General features: G+C 47.8%; 1 pseudogene; it reads right to left on the bottom strand.

Annotated features, from left to right (window-relative positions):
* LOC147122320 (retinol dehydrogenase 8-like) overlaps positions 1–21796 on the bottom strand; it is a 67094-nt pseudogene that overhangs the window by 26796 nt on the left and 18502 nt on the right.

Below are 21796 nucleotides of genomic sequence, written 5' to 3'. Positions count from 1 at the left end.
TGCAAAACCAGCACTAGGAGATGTTCTTCGACAAACTAACTCTCTAATCTTTCTTTGCTGACTTGTAAACCCTTTCATTTTTACAGTAACCCTATAGGGTGAGCAAATTAATTCTTGAGGGGCAGTGTGCTGTCAGTCTTCCTATCCCTTCGCCAAAACAACTATCTACTTTACTAAGTCATTAATTAAAGTCACAGATTTACTTTTAGATTGCTCATTTTTCATAAAACCATTAAATAGTAGCATTTACTTGCATATATCTGTATATTTTACAGGAAACTTTCTCCCCTTTGCTTCCTTGTCAGCTGTGGCTCAGGTGGTAGCACATTTGCCTCAAAGGGGTATAGACGGGTTAAGTGAGTGGGCAATAAGGTGGCAGATGGAGTATAATGTGGGGAAATGGGAAGTTATTCACTTTGGTAGGAAGAATAGGAAAACAGAATCTTTTTAAATGGTGCGAAGCTATTAAATGTTGGTGTTCAGAGAGATTTAGGTGTCCTCATACAGGAAACACAGAAAGTTAGTATGCAGGTACAGCAAGCAATTAGGAAGGCAGGTGGCATGTTGGCCATTATTGCAAGGGGGTTGGAGTACAAGAGTAAGGAAGTCTTACTACAATTATACAGGGCTTTGGTGAGACCACACCTGGAGGACTGTGCACAGTTTTGGTCTCCTTATTTAAGGAAGGATATACTTACCTTAGAGGCGGTGCAACAAAGGTTCACTAGATTGATTCCTGGGATGAGAGGATTGTCCTATGAGGAGAGATTGAGTAGATTGGGCCTATACTCTCTGGAGTTTAGAAGAATGGGAGGTGATCTCATTGAAACATATAAGATTCAGAGGGAGATTGACAGGATAGATGCTGAGAGATTGATTCCCCAGGCTGGAGAGTCTAGAAGTAGGGGGCATGGTCTCAGGATAAGGGGTCGGCCTTTTAAGACTGAGATGAGGAGAAATTTCTTCACTCAGAGGGTTGTGAATCTTTGGAATTCTCTACCCCAAAGGGCTGTGGATGCTGAGTCATTGAGTATATTCACGGCTGAGATAGATAGATTTTTGGTTTCTAGGGGAATCAAGGGATGTGGGACTCGGGCGGGAAAGTGGAATTGAGGTCGAAGATCAACCATGATCCTATTGAATGGTGGAGCAGGTTCGAGGGTCCGTATGGCCTACTCCCGCTCCTAATTCTTATGTTCTTATGTTCTGTGAGTCAGAAGGTTGTGGGTTCTGTAATGTATATACCTTTAAGGGGGGAACTATGTTTTACAGCTCATGTATACTGCAGTACCGGCAGTGACCACACCTGTATATAGCACTGAGTAGTAATCTGTACAGATCAGTTGCAGTGTGAGCCACGTTGAGTAAACACCTGTTGTACTGTTCTCCGCAGTCTGTGTCTTATTATACACGGACGCAACATTGGCGACGAGGCAGGTTCGAACCTACCTGCAACTCTGCATCACCTCCCGGGGATTCGTTCCTGGAGATCAGTGGATTGGAGGTCAAGGCCAGAGACTCGGGCGTCGACCACGGGCAACCGCCCAGTCATCCAGCAGAGACTCGAGAATTGCGGGGGAGGCTGTCGAGAGCCAGGCTTGGCTTTCCAGTCGAGGTGGTCCAGCGAAACGGGCTGGCAACAGGTAGTGCGCAGACCCTTCCCGGACAGCGGCGGGCTAGAGTCCGACCGAGCGGCACAGCAAAGAGCTGAGCAGCGTCGACGGGGGAGGGAGAGAGAGGGCAGAGCGCACAGGGCGCAGCCGGTGTTCAGGGGCTGAGCAGCGTCGGAGAGAGGGAGAGAGAGAAGCGCAGAAACCCGTGAGGTGCCGCCATTGCCACGAGGACCACCGAGAGTGGCGTTGGCAGCAGCGCAGGAGAAGCGCGCAAAACCTACAGGGCGCCGCCATTGCCACGAGAACCGCCGGGAGTGGCGTTGGCAGCAGCGGGGGAGGAAGGAAAGCGAGGGAGACGCCATTTTAAGCCATTGGGAGACGCCATTTTAAACCACACCCAAAATGCCGAAGAGTGGCAGTATCACCGCATTTGACAATGAAGTCGAAGATTGGACTACATATGTCGAACGAATAGAGGTGTACTGCAAGGCAAATGAGGTGTTAGATGACAAGAAAGCGTCGGTATTGTTAAATTTAATGGGTGCAAAGATGTATGGTTTATTACGAAATCTAGTAACCCCAACGAAGCCAATGGAAAAGAGTTTTGAAGACATAGTAACGATACTAAAGGAACATTTAAACCCCACACCGCTGCTGATAGCAGAAAGATTCAAGTTTCACAAACGGAACCAGCATAAGGATGAAAGCAATGCTGATTATTTAACAGAACTGCGCAAACTATCGAAACACTGCCAGTTTGGAGCGGGACTGGCAGATACCTTAAGGGACAAGTTTGTGTGTGGGCTTCAAAGTGAAGGAACCCAGAAACGGCTTTTATCTGAAAAGGACCTTACGCTGGAAAGGTCCGGGAAATTAATGGTGGGAAATATGGAGATGGCAAAAACACTGAATGAATATTTTGTATCAGTCTTTACAGTAGAGGACACTAAGAATATCCCAACACTGGACAAGCAGGGGGCTATGGGGGGGGAGGAGATAAACATGATCAAAATCACTAAGGAAGTGGTACTCGGTAAAATAATGGGACTCAAGGCGGATAAATCACCTGGACCTGATGGCTTACATCCTAGGGTCTTGAGGGAAGTGGCGGTAGGGATTGTGGATGCATTGGTAATAATCTTCCAAAACTCCCTGGACTCAGCAAAGGTCCCGGCAGACTGGAAAACTGCTAATGTAACACCCTTATTTAAAAAGGGCAGTAGACAGAAGGCTGGAAACTATAGACCGGTTAGCCTAACATCTGTGGTAGGTAAAATTTTGGAGTCCATTATTAAGGAGACAGTAACAGGACATTTGGATAATCATAATTTAATAAGACAAAGTCAGCATGGTTTTATGAAGGGGAAGTCATGTTTGACAAATTTGCTGGAGTTCTTTGAGGAAGTAACATATAGGGTGGATAAAGGTGAACCAGTGGACGTAGTGTATTTAGACTTCCAAAAGGCATTTGACAAGGTGCCACACAAAAGATTATTGCTTAAGATAAAAAATCACGGGATTGGGGGTAATATTCTGGCATGGATAGAGGATTGGCTATCTAACAGAAGGCAGAGAGTTGGGATAAATGGTTCATTCTCAGACTGGCAATCAGTAACCAGTGGTGTTCCGCAGGGGTCAGTGCTGGGTCCCCAACTCTTTACAATCTATATTAACGATTTGGAGGAGGGGACCGAGTGTAACACATCAAAGTTTGCAGATGATACTAAGATGGGAGGGAAAGTAGTGAGTGAGGAGGACATAAAAAAACCTGCAAGGGGACATAGACAGGCTAAGTAAGTGGGCAGAGATTTGGCAGATGGAATACAATACTGGAAAGTGTGAGGTTATGCACTTTGGCAGGAAAAATCGTAGAGCAAGTTATTATCTTAATGGCAAGAAACTGGAAAGTACTGAAGTACAAAGGGATCTGGGGGTCCTGGTGCACGAAACTCAAAAGGTTAGTATGCAGGTGCAGCAAGTGATTAAGAAGGCCAATGGAATGTTGGCTTTCATTGCTAGGGGGATAGAATATAAAAATAGGGAGGTATTGCTTCAGCTGTACAAGGTATTGGTGAGACCGCACCTGGAATACTGCATACAGTTTTGGTGTCCATACTTAAGAAAGGACATACTTGCTCTCGAATCAGTACAAAGAAGGTTCACTCAGTTGATCCCGGGGATGAGGGGATGGACATATGAGGAGAGGTTGAGTAGATTGGGACTCTACTCATTGGAGTTCAGAAGAATGAGAGGCGATCTTATTGAAACATATAAGATTGTGAAGGGGTTGGATCGGGTGGAAGCGGGGAGGATGTTCCAGATGATGGGTGAAACTACAACTAGGGGGCATAGTCTGAGAATAAGGGGCTGCTCTTTCAAAACTGAGATGAGGAGGAACTACTTCACTCAGAGGGTGGTAGGTCCATGGAATATGCTGCCCCAAAAAGCTGTCGAAGCCACATCATTACATAAATTTAAAACAGAAATAAACAGTTTCCTAGAAGAAAAGGGAATTAAGGGTTACGGGGAGCGGGCAGGAATTTGGACATGAGTCTAGGTTCGGATCGGTCATGGCCCTGTGGGTAGCGGAGCGGGCCCAGGGGCCGTGTAGCCTGATCCTGCTCCTGTTTCGTGTGTCTAATTCTGTTAGATTCAGGAGATAGTCCTGTCATAGTGGATTGGCGGTTAGGATCAGATCAGCCATGATCTTATTGAATGGCGGAGCAGGCTCGAGGGGCCAATTGGCCTACTCCTGCTCCTATTTCTTATGTTCTTATGTTCTTATGTAAAAGGCTTTCAGCATTGCGGTATCATATGAAGCAGCAGCACGGGGCGCTGCAGAGATACAACAGAGACCGCAAGAATATGGCACAAACGAAATGTCATATGGAACAGAGAAGTGCTATCGCTGCGGCAGAACAACACATGACCAGAATGATTGCTGGTTCAAAGACAAAGTGTGCAGACAGTGTGGAAAAGTAGGACATATAGCACGAGTCTGCAGGTCGGGAAAGAAAACCAGCAATAAGAAACCTGCCAAAGGAAAGTACAAGAAGGTACATAAGATGACGGAGAATAGTTCAGACGAACAAAAGAGTGATAACGACTCCGAAAGCAGGGAACTGAGTTGTCTGAAACTACATAATGTGATCACAACGGAGGATCACCGAACCATTTGGGTCACTCTCAAGTTAGCAGGAGTCCAGGTAAAGATGGAATTAGACACAGGATCAGCCCTAACAGTCATAAACCGACGGGACTACGAGCGGCTATTCTCACACATACCCTTGAGAGACACAAAAATTATTTTGAAGACGTACACGGGGCAAAAAGTCTACCCCAAAGGAAAAATAAGGGTGGCCGTTATATATAACGGTAAGGAAACACCAAAACTAGACCTGTATGTATTGCAAGATGGAGGACCACCATTACTGGGACGTGAATGGATCCGGAAAATACAACTGGATTGACATTCCATACAGGCACTGACTGTGGCTGACAAAAAGGATGACGACGTCACACCTGGGCGACTGTCAAAGATCCTAACTGACGCGAAAGAAGTGTTCCAGCAAGGACTCGGAACACTAAAAGGCATGACAGCGACGATTAAAATTGAAGAAAACACAAGCCCAAAATTTTTTAAGGCCAGACCGGTACCTTATGCGATCCGCCCAGCCGTCGAAGCAGAGCTGGAGAGTCTGGAACGTTCAGGTGTACTGTCCAAGGTAGACTGGAGCGAGTGGGCTACACCCATCGTCCCTGTGATGAAAAAGTCGTTGAGCAGCACGCCTGGGGAACCAAGGAAGGTTCGCATCTGTGGGGACTTTAAGGTAACAGTAAACCCGGTCCTTCACACCGTACAATATCCACTTCCGCGGATTGAAGATATTTTCGCCTCGCTATCTGGAGGGAAATGCTTCACTAAGATTGATCTGGCCCAGGCGTATCTGCAAATGGAGGGAGAAGAAGCATCAAAAAAATACCTCACAATCAACACCCATAAAGGTCTCTACCAATACAACTGGCTGGTATTCGGGGTAGCATCAGCTCTGGCTATTTGGCAGAGGGCAATGGAACAAGTCCTGCAAGGGATCCCAGGGACCCAGTGTTATTTGGACGACATCCTGGTCACGGGCGAAAATGACAGTGATCACCTTGCCAACCTGGAGCAGGTGCTCACTAGATTGCAGGAATATGGGCTCCGAGCTAACCGCCCCAAATGCGAGTTTTTTAGAAAACAGATCTCGTATTGTGGCCACGTTATCGATAAAGAGGGGTTACATAAGTCCCCAGAGAAGATTGAGGCAGTAGTCAAGGCTCCAGCACCGGAAAATGTTTCACAACTGAGGTCGTTCCTCGGGCTGGTAAACTACTACCATAAGTTCTTGCCAAATTTGTCTACAATACTACGCCCACTGAACACCCTACTGCAAACTGGGGTGCCATGGAAGTGGAGTGACGAATGTAGACGAGCTTTCCAGGAGAGCAAAACACTAATCACATCGAAAGAGGTATTGGCCCATTACAACCCAGCATTACCAATTCGGTTGGCATGCGATGCGTCACCCTACGGCATTGGAGCGGTGCTGTCGCACAAATTCTCGGACGGCTCAGAGAGGCCAATAGCCTTTGCGTCACGATCACTAACCTCAGCCGAGCGTAACTACGCCCAGATTGACAGGGAGGCCCTCAGCCTAGTGTGGGGAGTGAAAAAGTTCAATCACTATCTGCACGGGCAGAAATTCACCTTGCTGACTGATCACCAGCCTCTTGTCTCCATTTTTAATCCGAAGAAGGGCGTTCCGGTGATGACTGCGCAACGACTACAAAGATAGTCACTTTTTCTAGGGGCGCACCACTATGAGATTGAATATAAGGGCACGAAACAGCATGGAAATGCTGATGGGCTATCACGCCTGCCACTGCCTACTGCGGAGGAAGCACCAGCAGTGGATCCTGTTGAAATATTCCATTTGACTATAGTTGAATACCTACCGGTAACTAACGCTTGTATCGAAAAGGAAACCCGAAATGACCTGACACTGTCTCGGGTATATGATTTGACGGTGAAGGGATGGCCAGCACATGGCGACTCACTGTTGCCAGCATTCTCAACAAGGAGAGAACAGCTGTCAGTGTGCCGGGGGACCTTGATGTGTGGATCCTGAGTGGTAATTCCACTCAAGTTAAGGGATAGAGTGCTCAATGAGCTTCATGAGGGTCATCTAGGAGGGGTAAAAATGAAAAGCCTAGCCAGGGCTTATGTGTGGTGGCCGGGAATCGATAAACAAATCGAGGACCTGACAAAGAGCTGCTCAGGATGCCAGAAAGTCCAAAATGCACCACCACAGGCCCCTCTACACCCATGGGAGTGGCCCTCATCTCCATGGCAACGGGTGCATATTGATTTTGCTGGTCCATTCATGGACTCAATGTTTTTAATAGCCGTGGGTGCGCACTCGAAATGGCCTGAGGTCATCAAAATGCCCTCCACCACCACAGAGAAAACTATTGCAGTCCTACGGACCATTTTTGCAAGGAATGGCTTGCCAGAACAGATTTGCTCCGACAACAGACCACAGTTTGTGTCCGAAGAGTTCCGGAGGTTCTTGAAAAAGAATGGGGTAAGGCATTACACATCCGCCCCGTATCATCCAGCCACAAATGGATTGGCTGAGAGGTTCGTACAAACCTTTAAGAAGGCAATAAAGGCTATGTACAATGACAACATTCCGCTGCAGCACAAGGTGGACAATTTCCTGTTCGCCTACTGGAATGCGACACATGCAGTCACCAACCAGGCCCCAGCCATGATGTTCTTTAACCGAAGGTTAAGATCTCGCCTGGATTTGCTCAGACCAAACGTACGAAGAGATATTGAGAGTAAGCAATTCCAGCACATCCATGAGAAGCCAACAAGGAGCTTCAATGTAGGGCAACCAGTCTTGGCCCGCGACTACCGAACAGAAAAATGGCAGCCAGGAACGATATGCACACGGCAGGGCCCACTAATGTACACAGTGGACGTTGGGGAGAGCATCGTGAGACGCCATGCTGACCAGATCCTAGTGTCACAGGAACAAGTCAACCCCATGCCTCGCCCATACGTACCTGGTGATGAACCCGACGTACAGGTCGCATCTACCCCAGAAACAGTAGCATCGGAAGCCGATGAACCAACCGACGACAGGGGGCCAGAATCGCCTCCGCACCAAGAGCAAGACACTCGGGAAAGGCGCTATCCAGAAAGGATCAGGAAGCCTCCCCAAAGACTGAATATATAAATAGACTATTTTCAGCTAATGTTGCATGTTAAAAGTGTTAATTGTAATTAGGTTGATATTTAATTGTTAAATGAGTGTTATGGTACTGTTAATCTAAAAGGGGAGGAATTGTAATGTATATACCTTTAAGGGGGGAACTATGTTTTACAGCTCATGTATACTGCAGTACCGGCAGTGACCACACCTGTATATAGCACTGAGTAGTAATCTGTACAGATCAGTTGCAGTGTGAGCCACGTTGAGTAAACACCTGTTGTACCGTTCTCCGCAGTCTGTGTCTTATTATACACGGACGCAACAGGTTCAAGCCAAACTCCAGAGACTTGAGCACAAAATCTAGGCTGACACTCCCAGTACAGTATTGCAGGAGTGCTGCACTGTCGGAGGTGCCGTCTTTCGGAAGAGACGTTAAACCGAGGCCCCATCTGCCCTCTCAGGTGGACGTAAAAGATCCCATGGCACTATCCGAAGAGCAGGGGAGTCCTCCCTGGTGTCCTGGCCAAATGTTTATCCCTCAACCAACATCACTAAAAAAACAGATTATCTGGTCATTATCACATGGCTGTTTGTGGGTCCTTGCTGTGTGCAAATTGGCTGCCGCATTTCCTACATTACAACAGTAACTCCACTTCAAAAGTACTTCAATCGACTGTAAAGCACTTTGGTACGTGCTGAGGTTGTGAAAGTTGCTATATAAATGCAAGACTTTCTTTCTTTCTCTCTTAAAGATGCTCACTGGTGCAGGGAGCCCTCCCGCACCTCACCTAAGTGACCATTTTTCATGTGCGAGTCTAAATAATGAGTGGCAACAGGCTGTAAAACCAAGCCCAATCATGTCCTCACCCAACGTCTACACATTCACTTACAGCAGGACTGGATAGGAATAGGAACTCTGAATGGTTTATTCCTCCTCCCTAGCCTAGGGAATTGGAGCGGTCCCAGTTGACATCAGCGAACTCAGCACAAGTAAATGATCAAAACAGCGACCTTCTGGACTCCATGGTTTATTACTACACCTGATGGCGCATTTACCCACTTGGCCACCGAGGAAGCTCTCTACGGCCTCATAAATTCCTGGTTTGGCATGTCTGATTTCTGCCCAGGGGTCTGCAATTTTGGCTAGAATTCAGTTCTGCTGGAATTCCGCCCTCTTTAAACTGCACCCTTGAATTCCAGTGAGGGGAACGTGGGTTCCTATGTCGAGGGGGTATGTTGGGGTAGAGTTGAGAGCTAGCTTGATTCCCTTTACTAGAATAAAGTTATCGATCCCAATGGGGATCAATTACCTTCTCCAGTGGCAGAGTGGCTGCAGTGGGAGCCGAAGATTCAGAAAAGGAATTGTTCTTCAGCTCAATTGGGCCTTGAGGGGACTTCAGTCTGAACGGCAAGGACTAGTGATTAGGATTAACAGGAATAGCAGATTTATTTTAGGGTTAGGATTAAGATTAGTAAAAATAGTAGACTAGTTTTAAGTTAGCAGCAGGCTGGCGGGAGTTGCAGTTTTGTTTTAGAGTTAGGATTAGCTGGAATTATTTCATAGACGCTTTCTCTTTAAAATGTTCAGTTGCCATTATTTTTTGGTCCTGAAAGTGACTGTCTGCACCTTGTGATCTAAACTGCCCATAATAAATGTATCAAAACTGTTTTATTACTGGGCCAATGGTTAAAACCCACGTAGCTTTACCATCCAGCTGCAAACTATGGTTTTGTTTACTCCAGACTTTCCTTTTCATTGGTAATACCCTCATGTTTTTCTTAAATAATCCCAGAATTTCCACATATTTATAAATTTGCCAATTTATTGAAAGGAACTTTACTATTGAAATTACTATCCAGTATTTTGTCCACTGCGTGAATTTGCGATTAAGATATCAGTTCTAAAGCCAATTTGTGAATTTTTGTGCTGAATTGACACCTGTAGTGTCATATAATTAGAGCAGTTGAATCTTATTGCACTTTGGTTGCATCATATCTACTGAAACTGATCCAGAATGATAACGGGGCTAAAAGGGTTAAATTATGTGGACAGGTAGTATAGGCTTGTATTCCCTTGAAACATAGAAACATAGAAGATAGGAGCAGGAGTAGGCCATTCGGCCCCTCAAGCCTGTTCCGCCATTTAATGAGATCATGGCTGATCATCCAAATTCAGTACCCTGTCCCTGCTTTCTCCCCATATCCCTTGATCCTTTAGCCTTAAGAAATATATCTAACTCCTTCTTGAATATATTTAATGAATTGGCCTCAACTACCTTCTGTGGTAGAGAATTCCACAGGTTCACCACTCTCTGGGTGAAGAAATTCCTCCTCATCTCTGTCCTAAATGGCTTACCCCTTATCCTTAGACTGTGACCCCTGGTTCTGGACTCCCCCACCATCGGGAACAGCCTTCCTGCATCTAGTCTGTCTAGTCCTGTTAGAATTTTATAAGTTTCAATGAGATCCCCTCTCATTCTTCTAAACTCTAGCGAGTATAAGCCCAATCGACCCAATCTCTCCTCATACGTCATTCCTGCCATCCCAGGTATCAGTGTGCTGAATCTTCGTTGCACTCCCTCCATGGCAAGAATATCCTTCCTCAGATAAGGCGACCAAAACTGCACACAATACTCAAGGTGCGGTCTCACCAAGGCCCTGTACAACTGCAGCAAGACATGCGTATAGATGATTAAGCGATGATCTAATTGAGGTGTTTAAGATGATTAAAGGAGTTGATGGGGTAGACAGAGAGAAACGATTTCCTCTGGTGGGAGGACTCCAGAACAAGGGGGCATGGCCTTAAAATTAGAGCTCGGCTGTTCAGGGGTGATGTCATGAAGTACTTCACACAAAGTGTAGTGGAAATCTGGAACTCTCTCCCCCAAAAAGCTGTTGAGGCTGCGGGTCAATTGAAAATGTCAAAACTGAGATTGATAGATTTTTATTAAAAGATATGGAACCAAGGCAGGTAAGTGGAGTTAAGGCACAGATCAGCCATGATCTAATTGAATGATGGCAGAACAGGCTCGAGGGGCTCCCACCAGAAATTTCACAATCTAACCCCATAATTCCATCCCCCATCTTGTCTGTTTGCACAGGTTGTACGCAACAGTGCATAGCCTTGGTGTCCTATTGGATCCTAAGCCAAGCTTCAAACCTTGTATTCTATTATGACTGCTGGGTGACTGCTTTGCGGAACACCTCCGTTCAGTCCACCAGCATGACCCTGAGCTTCCGGTTGCCTGTCACTTTAATTCTCCGCTCCACTCCCACTCTGATCTCTCCATCCTCAGCCTCTTACACTGTTCCAATGAAGCTCAACACAAGCTTGATTAGGCACTTTACAGCCTTCTGGACTTAACACCGAGTTCAACAATTTCAGACTATAACCTCGACCCTTATATTTTTTTTTTCCCCCTTGTCTTTTCACATGGTAGCTGTTGATGATTCTGCCATCGCCATTCACACCTCATCTAGAGACATCTTTTGTTTTTTAACTTGTCCCATTACCTCTCTTTTTGCCTTGCACCATCATCCCTTTTGTCAGTCAATCTCTCCTGCCTTCCACCCTTCCCCTCCCCTCCCCTTTCAGCATTCCGTAGGGACCGCTCCCTCCGAGACACCCTAGTCCACTCCTCTATCACCCCCAACAGCCCTTCCCCTTCGCCTGGCACCTTCCCGTGCAAGCGCAGGAGATGTAACACCTGCCCCTATACCTCCCCCCTTCCCACTGTCCAGGGCCCCAAACACCCCTTCCGGGTGAAACAGCGATTCACGTGTACTTCTTGCAATCTAGTATACTGTATTCGCTGCTCACGATGCGGTCTCCTCTACACTGGGGAGACCAAACGCAGATGGGTGACCGCTTTGCGGAACACCTCCGTTCAGTCCGTAAGGGTGACCCTGAGCTTCTGGTCACCTGTCATTTTAATTCACCGCTCCATTCCCACTCGGACCTCACCGTCCTTGGCCTCTTGTATTGTTCCACGGAAGCTCAACGTAAACTCGAGGAACAGCAAATCATCTTCCGATTAGGCACTTTGCAGCCTTCCGGACTCAATATCGAGTTCAATAATTTCAGATCATAACCTCGGCTTCTATTACTTTTTTCCTTTTAATTTTTTCCACCCCTTTGTTTTGGGTCCCCCTTTTCCCCACCCCCCCCCCTTTCCTTTTGTTTCTCCCTCTCACCTGACAGCTGTCCTTATCCCGCCAGTACACTTCACACCTAATCTCAGCTGCCTTTTGTCTCCACGGGCCCATTACCATCTCATCTGGCTTCACATACCTTTTATTGTCTCCTTTTCTTCTTTTGTTCGATCGCAGGTTTGCCTTCGATCTTTTTATTTTCTTTCCAGTTTTGAAGAAGGGTTTCAAACCGAAACGTCAACTCAAATTTCTCTCCACGGATGTTGCCTGACCTGCTGAGTTTTTCCAGCATTCTCTGTTGTTATTTTGTCACAGACCTTCCCTTTGTTCTTTCCTCCCCTCCTCCCTGCCCCTGTTTAAAAATCTCTCTTCTCTAACCTTTTCCAGTTCGGACGAAGGGTCCTCGACCCAAAATGTTGACTGTGTTTCTCTCTCCTTGATGCTGCCTGACCTGCTGAGTGTTTCCAGCATTTTCTGTTGTTATTTCAGATTTCCAGCATCCGCAGTATTTTGCTATTGTCTTCTATTATGACTGTCTATTTCTACCAACCTGCACTGAATTCAAAATCTTCGTTCTCATTTTAATCTCTCCATGGTCTTGCCCCACCCTATCTCTGCATCCATCCCCAGTCCTATCTACCACCTTGCACCCTCTGCTTTTCTAACTCTACCTTTTAAGTGTTCATTCTGTTCTCCATTCCACCAACAGTGCAGAGCCTTCAGCCATCTCAGCATTATACTCTGGAACTCTCTCCCTAAACCTCTGCACATTGCTACTTCTTCTCCAACTCCAAAAGCCGTATCTTCAGCCATGCCTTCAATCACCTCCACTAATTGCTTTCCGACTATTGCTTCATCCATTTCCTCTGTGAAGTATCTAATGCATTTACTATGTTAAAGGCAAGTTGTTGTCTTGTTTTTCTTTCATCTGCCAGTCTCTCTATCTCTCATTCTCTATGAAAGGGTCATCGACCTGAAACGTTAACTCTGTTTCTCTCTCCACAGATGCTGCCTGACCGGCTGAGTATTTCCAGCATTTTCTGTTTTTGTCTCTCATTCTCTATGTCTGTCCAGTAACTTGAATAAAATACATAGAATTTTCAGCACAGAAACAGGCCATTCGGCCCAACAGGTCTATGCCAGTGTTTGTGCTCCACACGAGCCTCCTCCCACCCTACTCATCTAACCCTATCAGCATAACCCTTTCTCCCTCATATACTTATTTGGCTTCCCCTTAAGTGCATCTATGCTATTCGCCTCAACCACTCCATGTGGTAGCAAATTCCACATTCGAACCACTCTCTGAGTAAAGAAGTTTCTCCTGAATTCTTCATTGGATTTACTAGTGACTATCTTATATTTATGAGCCCTAGTTTTGGACTCCCCGCAAGTGGAAACATCTTCTTTAAGTCTACCCTATCACACCCCATCAAAATTGTTTTTTATGCTGAATTTTCTTACCGAGTATATCGATTTTCCTGTTGGGGATACTGTTGACACAGTCCCGGATTGAAGCTTCGCTGCAATCTCCAGTGTTTTGCTCAGTGCATTGTCAGCAGTATCCACGAGATCTCTTCTCTTATCCAGATTCCGCGTGGTGGCATAGACTACAAATGAAATCGCAAAGAAACAATATGCTCAGAAATACAAAGAGCAGATTCATTGATCACATCTTCCTCATTCAACAAAGGTCTAAGAAGGTCAATCACCTGAACATTTCTAGCACATTTGGTATTTTTTAACATTGAAAGATTGAACAATATGGCTTCTTGTAAAGGCTGCCTATGTCTCAGAAATATGACCAATTTCCTGTTATCATTCCCCCCTGACCACGTTTGCAAATTGAATTGACAGTCTCAGATTTATTGACCTGAATGTAAACTATGTAAACTGGTCATGATTAGAGATTTGCACATTTACAATTATCAGAACCATTTCAGTATCCTTTTTGGATTATTCTCTTACACATTACCATATATAATGTAAATCGGCTTCCATGACAGCACTCTCTCATATTGTTATTAATTAATGTTGTACTTTAACTTAATGAGTATAAATCTAGATTTGCAAATACAACAGAGAAAGTCATTAACAAGGTGTTACTCAGATGCTTCAGAGCTTCCATGTTGCAATGAAATGCCTCTTCCTCCTTCCTCACTCAATCCCTGTTCACCTTCATTCATATCACACTCTGTCCCTCTCTCGATCTCTGTACCTTTCCCTATTCATCCTTCGTTTTCACTTTATCTCTGTTCCTCTTTGTCTCCCCTATATTCCTGTCCTTTTCTTTCCTCTCCCTCCTATTCTTGTTCATGTTCTTTCTTGAAGGGATAATTACTAGTCCTAGCCCTTTTCGGGCTACCCCGGATCAGGCGTATTCCCCAGACGTTCACCTTCAACTAAAGTTAGAGATAGCCGAATCCTATAGATGCTTAATTGGGTCTAAAGGTCCAGACTATCTCTCCCTAAAGGAAAGGAACGACCTGAAGATGTTACCATCCTCCAGATAGCACTTTTAATAAGTTTAACTATACTGTAACCTTCCGGGTATTATGAGGGTCCGGAAAACTCCCCCATAATTCTGCATCTCCTCACCAACGAGTGTACAGAGATTGAGTTCGCGAGTTTGATACAGAAGTACTATGTGAGACAATTCTAAAAATATATAGATTTATTAAAGAACCGACATGCAGTTAACAGCTGGTGAGTCAATCACAACTTTAACAGTTCCAAAAACAAATAGCTTACAATTCTTATCATCAGAGATCCTTATTCTCAAATCTTAACTTCGTTACATTTTTACATTTCTACTTATTCTTAATCCAGGATATACACAAAAATCAAATACCTTTGATTACCCGAGACTCAAAGAGTTGTAGGCTTACAGAGTGGTTCTGAAGCCGAGAATCGCTTTGCCCCTTCCAGCAACTTCTGTCTTCCTATTTGAATGTTTTATATTTTATACCCTTTTTTCAGTGGTATATCCTTTGAAGTTTTCTGCTGATGTAAGCTAATTATTTCTAGTCATTTTTCTGTTGACTTCTTTCTATTCTTACTGTCAATTCAGCTGTTAGCTTGCAGAATTCTGTCTGCTGTGTAGGTGTTCAAAACTTATCACAAAGACAATATGACAGCAGTGGTTCTATTTGATGCCATTTTTACGAAGACCTTCTATTCAATTCTTAAGTCACCTTAGCTGGTTGTAAGCAGACTTCGTGTCTCCTAAGTGTTCCAAGTTCAACACAAAAACCACGTGATTGCTTGGTGCATCTATTGATGTCATATTTACAAAGCCTTCTGTTTGTATCTTTTACAACATGTAAATTAAAAACACTTCAACCGAGTACATGATTGTCTTCCTAGCTACCTTAGTTGGTTGTATTACAGACTTTGTGTCTCATTGTTTCATTTGATGTCATATTTGTGAAGGCATATGTTTCTTTAATGTTCTGTGTTTCTGGTTCCCGAAGTGTTGGTTTATGACACCTTAACATTGTACCATTGTGCTCTTTCATGTGCCTGTTTACAAAGTGTTGGTTTAAAACAATTTAACTGGGTATATCTTATTGTGTTCTTTCCAAAGCTCAGACTTTCTGGAAGCTCCAACCTGCTGCTTCAATAGGGCTATTGTTTCAGTGTCAACAACTGATTCTTATCTCAAAAGCCTGTATGGTGTTTACAACTTTTCACCGTTGAGGCTTTTAGATTTTCAAGCCCAGTATGTCATGTTTTAATAAAGTCAGAATTCTGTTCATAGGATGGTGTATTTTTCTGAATAGGTACAGCTCATTCCTTCACACCCTTACCACCCTCTGCTGCTATCCTGCTTCCCTGCTCATATTCCATTCTGTCCTTTTTCCTGTCCCTCTCTCTATTCTTATTTCTATTCCTCACCATCCTTCTCTATCCTTCCCACTATCCTTATCTCTATTACACTCTGCCCAATGCTGCCCCCACGACCCCACCCCTATTTGCATTCCTGCATTCCAATCTCTTTCCTTCCTTCTCTCTATCCCTGTTCAGGTTAATGTTTCTAAATCATTTTGTTTCTCTCCTTGTCACTACCTTCCTGTTCATGTTCCAGTCCCAGGCCTAGAAATTCAGTTGCGTTCGCCAGCCGTTAGCGCCATAAGAGGAGTAGATCTCGAGCGCTAGGCACTTAGCGGCCGGGCGCAGAACGATCTGCGCCTACGCCCAACTTCAGTAGACATTTAGCGCCGGCGCAAAGTGTTTGCGCGTGCTCAGCTGCGCGCGCAACTTATGACGTCATTTCGTCGTGCAACGCCGTTTGTGCGCCCCAAACCGGAACTTCAGTGGCGCCCGCCCAATGTGGGCGTGGCGCTGTTAAGAACTGTGAAGTGGAACGCAGCAAAGGCCCTGCGGGCCTCGGGGAGCGCTAATTAAAGGGCACTTAGACTGAACTATAAAGGCCAGCCATTTTGCTGCAATGACTTTAGTGCAACGGATTTCTGGACAGAGACCAAGGAAGAGACCTTACTGATTTAGGCCAACATAGGAGAGGTATTTTTGGCTTCTGGCCAGAGCTTGGAAATTTGACTCATTGTGATTTCACTGTTTGCAAGTATATTATGGGGGCTGCATGGGGTTCCAACCCTCAGTTCCAGCATTATGTGCGAAGGGCTCGCAGACGCTGTGTGAGAGGGGCAGCCATGCCTAGACGCAGAGGGGCCATCAGGCGTCGGCAACGTAGGCCTTACCCACTCAGGGAATACCGCCAGCAGGTGTCCTATCTCACCATGACTGCCGCGCAGTGTGTTAAGAGGCTGCGCTTCAGAAGGGAGGTGGTTGCAGAGATCTGCCAGCTGCTTCACAGAGATCTGCGTCCACAGCTGATGTGCAGGACGTCTCTGTCGGTGGAAGTGAAGGTCACGGTGGCTCTGAACTTTTATGCAAGCGGCTCCTTCCAAGCTGCTGGGGACATAGCTAACATCTCCCAGTTCGCCGTGCATCGCTGCATCCGGCAGGTCACCGATGCCCTTTTCACAAGGAGACACCAATTCATCTCCTTCCCCATGACCCTAGAGAGGCAGGAGCAGTGTGCAGTCGGATTTGCAAGGATCGCCGACTTCCCCATGGTGCAGGGCGCCATTGACTGCACGCATGTGGCTTTGCGGGCACCTATCGACAATGCCGAGGATTACCGCAACCGGAAGGGCTACCATTCCCTCAATGTACAGCTGGTGTGTGACCACAGGCAGCGCATCCTAGCTGTCAATGCCCACTTTCCAGGCAGCAGCCACGATGCATTTATCCTGCGCCAGACTACTGTGGCTGACATGTTCCAGGCACAGCCTCCCCCAAGAGGATGGCTTATCGGGGACAAAGGCTATCCTTTGTGTACATGGCTCATGACCCCGCTCCGCGCGCCCAGGACCCCTGCTGAGGAGGCATACAACGAAAGCCATCAAGCCACAAGGAACATCATAGAGCAAACGATTGGCGTCCTCAAGCAACGGTTCCGCTGCCTGGATCGCTCCGGCGGATCTCTGCAGTATTCGCCGGATAGAGTCTCCCAGTTCGTCGTCGTTTGCTGCATGCTGCACAACCTGGCTATCCGCAGGACTCAGGCACTGCCACCTCACGTTGGACCACCACCTCAGGAGGACAAGCAGGAGGACCATGAGGAGGAGGAGGAGGAGGAGTACCAGCCCAGGAGGGAGCCACAAGGTCCAAGGGCTGTCCGTCGGCGGCTTATTGAACGACACTTCTAGGCCCCCTGTCAGGGAATGGCTTGTGGCAATGAAGGCACATGAATGCAGCCGCTCCGCAAGCCCTCAGCCGGTTAACGCAACAACCACTTGAAACATCACACATGGACAAGCTGAATAAAGAAAAAGCTTTATTGAACAAACTCAGGGCCCTTCCCACATGAAACCCAAAAACAGACAACACCCCCAAAAAACAGTCAAAAACATATCTCACTCCCACAACCTGGGGAGGAATAACAAAACTTGTCCATCCAAATGGCCTTCATCCTCGGCCTTACCAAAAGAACCCCCCCCCATAGACAGCACAAGCACCCCCATATAAAAAAACATTTGCCAACACATTCTACTTTGTGTGCCGAGAGGGCGAGTCCTTGTCCAGCCTTTTCCGGCCCCTGGCCAACCTGCTGCTCCACCTCAACCTGGGCCCTGTGGGTGTTGCAAGGCTGGGGGAAGGCTCCTGAGGGGCACATTGCGTGACGGCAGATGCCCTTGGGGGTCGGCCTAGACGAGCTCTGGCCCTCGAGGGGCCGGCTGCTGACTGCTGCAGCTGTGGCTGGGCAGCATCAGTCTCTCCAGCAGCTCGTCGCAGCTTTGCTGGGGGAGTGGCAGTGGCAGCTGCAGCAATGGGGGCAAGCTGGCTGATGCCAGGCACTCGCTGGTCGCCAGAGACACTGGCACTCGGCCGGGCTGGCACTGCAGCAAGCGCAGCAATCTGGTGAAGGCCAGACCGCTGTGCTGCAGCAGCGCGGCGGGTGCCCTGGCGATGCATGCGTGACACAGCGAGTGTGGCAGCAGTGCCTTGGTCTGTGCCCGCATCAGACCAGCCAGTGACTGCACGGCACCACTGATCAACTGTCCACTCGCTGCCTGTGCTGCCCTGAAGTCGTCCCGACTCGCGTCCTGTGCTGCCCTGAATTCGGCCCGACTCGCGTCCTGTGATGCCCCGAATTCGGCCCAACTCGCGTCCTGTGATGCCCCGAATTGTGCCCAACTCGCGTCCTGTGATGCCCCGAATTGTTCGAGACCCCTGGCCTGTGCTGCCGCGAGTTGTTCGAAACCCCTGGCCTGTGAGGCCCCGAAATCGGACACACTATGAGCCAGGGACTCAATGGCCTCAGGCAACCGTGCCACAACCCCCATGAACTCGGTGTGCCGACGATCCGAGTCCGCGGACATTTGATCAAGGAGGCGCACCTCCTGGGCGAGGACTGTCTCCGGACTGGAGGCCGGACTCTCCCTCTGGGGAGAAGGCCGCCGAGCTGCCCGACCCTTCCCGCATGGCTGCACGCCACTGGGCCCAGGAGCTACACTCCCCTGCAACACTTCCCCCCTCTGGGGAGAAGGCAGCCGAGCTGCCCGACCCTTCCCGCGTGGCTGGACGCCACTGGGCACAGGAGCTACACCCCCCTGCAACACTTCCCCCTGGCTCTCCTCCAGGGAAGACATGTCCCCTCCATTGCCATCCCCTGGCGCGGATGAGGGTTCCCCCGATGTGCCGCCTTCCTCTTGCTCCTACTCGTCCTCCTCTTCCGAGGGACTGACACTCGCAGCTTCAGGGACCTCCTCCTCACCAGCTGAAAGCAGGAAGGCACAAGAGTAGCTTTAGAGTGAGGACAGGGCGTCAGCGAGGGAGGCATGAGTGGTGGCATTCTGCGCATTGGTCGGACAGTGGCAAAGGATGTAGATCTGAAGCGCAAGGGGAACGAGAGAGGTCCAAACGGTCATGTCCTTACCATTGGGGCCCAGCACAGGGTCGGCATCTCCAATTGCAACGGGGCCAATCACCCGGGCACCCATGACTCGACCCACGCGCTCCTCCAGGTCACTGAGCTGCTGGAACTGGGCACGGCCTCCCCCGGTGACAGTCCGGCTCTTCAGATTCTGGGCCAGCTTGGCCTGCAAGAGAAAGGACGGCCTCTAAGTACAGTGTGGTGCCCTGTTGTTGTGTGCACTGCCTCCCATGGTCGAATAGCTTGGCCAGTGTGGTGCCCTGTTGTTGTGTGCACTGCCTCCCATGGTCGAATAGCTTGGCCAGTGTGTAAAGTGCAGAAAGTGCAATTGATGTTCATGCCAGTGCCATAGCTGCTGGATGAGGGCTGGCCATTAGGCCTTTGAGGTCCCTTTGCCCATAATGTGAGGTGCACATGCAAGGATGAGGAGGACACTGGAAAGGGTACTCACCCTGACAATCCGAGTGAGGTCGTTAAACTTTTTCCGGCATTGGACACCAGTCCTGGGGACATCGCTGTTGGCTGTGACCCTCTGGGCGATTTCCCTCCAGGCTCTCCTGTACACCCTCTTGGGAGGCTTCTTGCCACTGTCCGGGAACAAGATATGGCTTCTCTTCTCCAAAGCCCTAACCAGCACCTTTAAATCATGGGCAGAGAAGCGCTGCGCTCGCTCACGGGCCCTCTGCATCCTTCCTGGCGCTATTTCTCTCCAGCAGCAGTGTTTAGGCCTAGCTGGAGGGCTGCAGTATCCAGGGCGTGGCAGCAGACTCAATACCAACTTGGCTAGAATGAAAAGATTCTTTGGGAATCTAAAAGCAGAAGCTATCAAAATGGGACTTTGTATCAGTACACAGAATATCAAGACCATGGAGGTAGGAGATAATGCTGTCTACACTGGAGGGTGCGTGACCGATGGAGAAGAGTGCAAAAGGGTTCATGACTTTATCTGTTTGGACGGGTACGGTAGCATAGTGGTTATGTTACTGGACTAGTAATCCAGAGGCCTGGATTAATGATCTGGGCCGCGATTTTCCCTACCTCGGCAGATCCGGGGTGGGCGACGTCGGTGACGGGTTGCGGCCTCGCTGCTGGCTCCATCCTAGCCTCCGACATTACTTTCCCCTGATTGGACTGCTTAAGCCCGCCCAGAGAGTTTCCCGCCCAATTGAAGGAAGCGGGTCTGATGATGTAATTTGATGACGCGTCATCAGCCGGTTTCCTTAAAGGGACCATGTGCAAATTCACTTTGACATTTGTGCTATTAGTGTTCTACAGCAGTGAGGTGCTGCAAACACTGACGAGCACTGCACAGAGGTGCACAGCTGCACCCTTGCTCTCCCATGACTCCCTTCATATGCTTATGGAGGGAGTCACAGATGCAGGGAGGTTCTCTTTCTTTCCAATGGGCAGAAGAGACCTCCCCAGGAGACCAACGCAGCCTGGTTGCACATTGCAGAGGAGGACACAAGCAGCAATGTCGTCAGGAGGTCCAGGCTGCAATGGAACAAACCTTTCAATGATCTCAGTAGATCACGAAACATTACTGCAAAGCCAGACTCAATCTCATCCTGCTGTGCCACTCATCACATCCCCATCACTCTGCCTTCCCTACCCTACTCCTGCACATCCTTACTCACACCAACTTACCTTGCACCTCCACCCATTCCCCTCTATGTACATTATCACTTCCCCACCTCACTAGCCACCCCTCACACTCACCCTCATCCTAGTCCAATCATAGCAACTAACAACACACAAGGGTAGGCGCTTGTGTGTTTTAGCCAATGTTCATGTGAAGTTTCTGTTAATGTGGCGTCAAACATTGAAATCTTTATTTTCAACACTTTGCGTTCTTGGACAGATTTGTGTGCACCTTTGGAAATGGCTTAGTGAGTTGCAGTGAATGGTGAGACATAATGGTACCCCCGCAATGCTGATGAGTTTGAAATCAATGGCTTTGGCATTGTAGGGATGCTTTATGTTGTTGGCGTGGGGTGGTGCCAACCTGGCGCACCATGTGGCAGCCAGGGTGTACAGCATCAAGTGAAATAAATGTGGCCATGGTGAGGCGATCCCTGGCGTCCCAGGCAGCAATGTGTTCAGGTGCTGATGCCCTCTGTCCTGTGCAGCATCAGGTGATTGCGGAGAAGGTTGGTGTGGTTGTTGGTGCATCTGGTGTGCCTGGTGATACTGGTGTTGGTGCTGATCGTGGTGGGACTCTGAGGACCAAGGTGAGACAGTATAAAGGGCACATATGTTGATGGAATAGATGGCAGGTGAAGTAGAGATGACAGAAGCAATCTGTCAATGGT

This window comes from Somniosus microcephalus, chromosome 3 (assembly GCF_052327205.1).
Source record: "Somniosus microcephalus isolate GS21.2 chromosome 3, FLI_Smic_1.0, whole genome shotgun sequence".
Taxonomy (NCBI): Eukaryota; Metazoa; Chordata; class Chondrichthyes; order Squaliformes; family Somniosidae; genus Somniosus; species Somniosus microcephalus.
The sequence above is the reverse complement of the archived record's forward strand: the minus strand, read 5'-3'. Positions and strand labels throughout refer to the sequence as shown.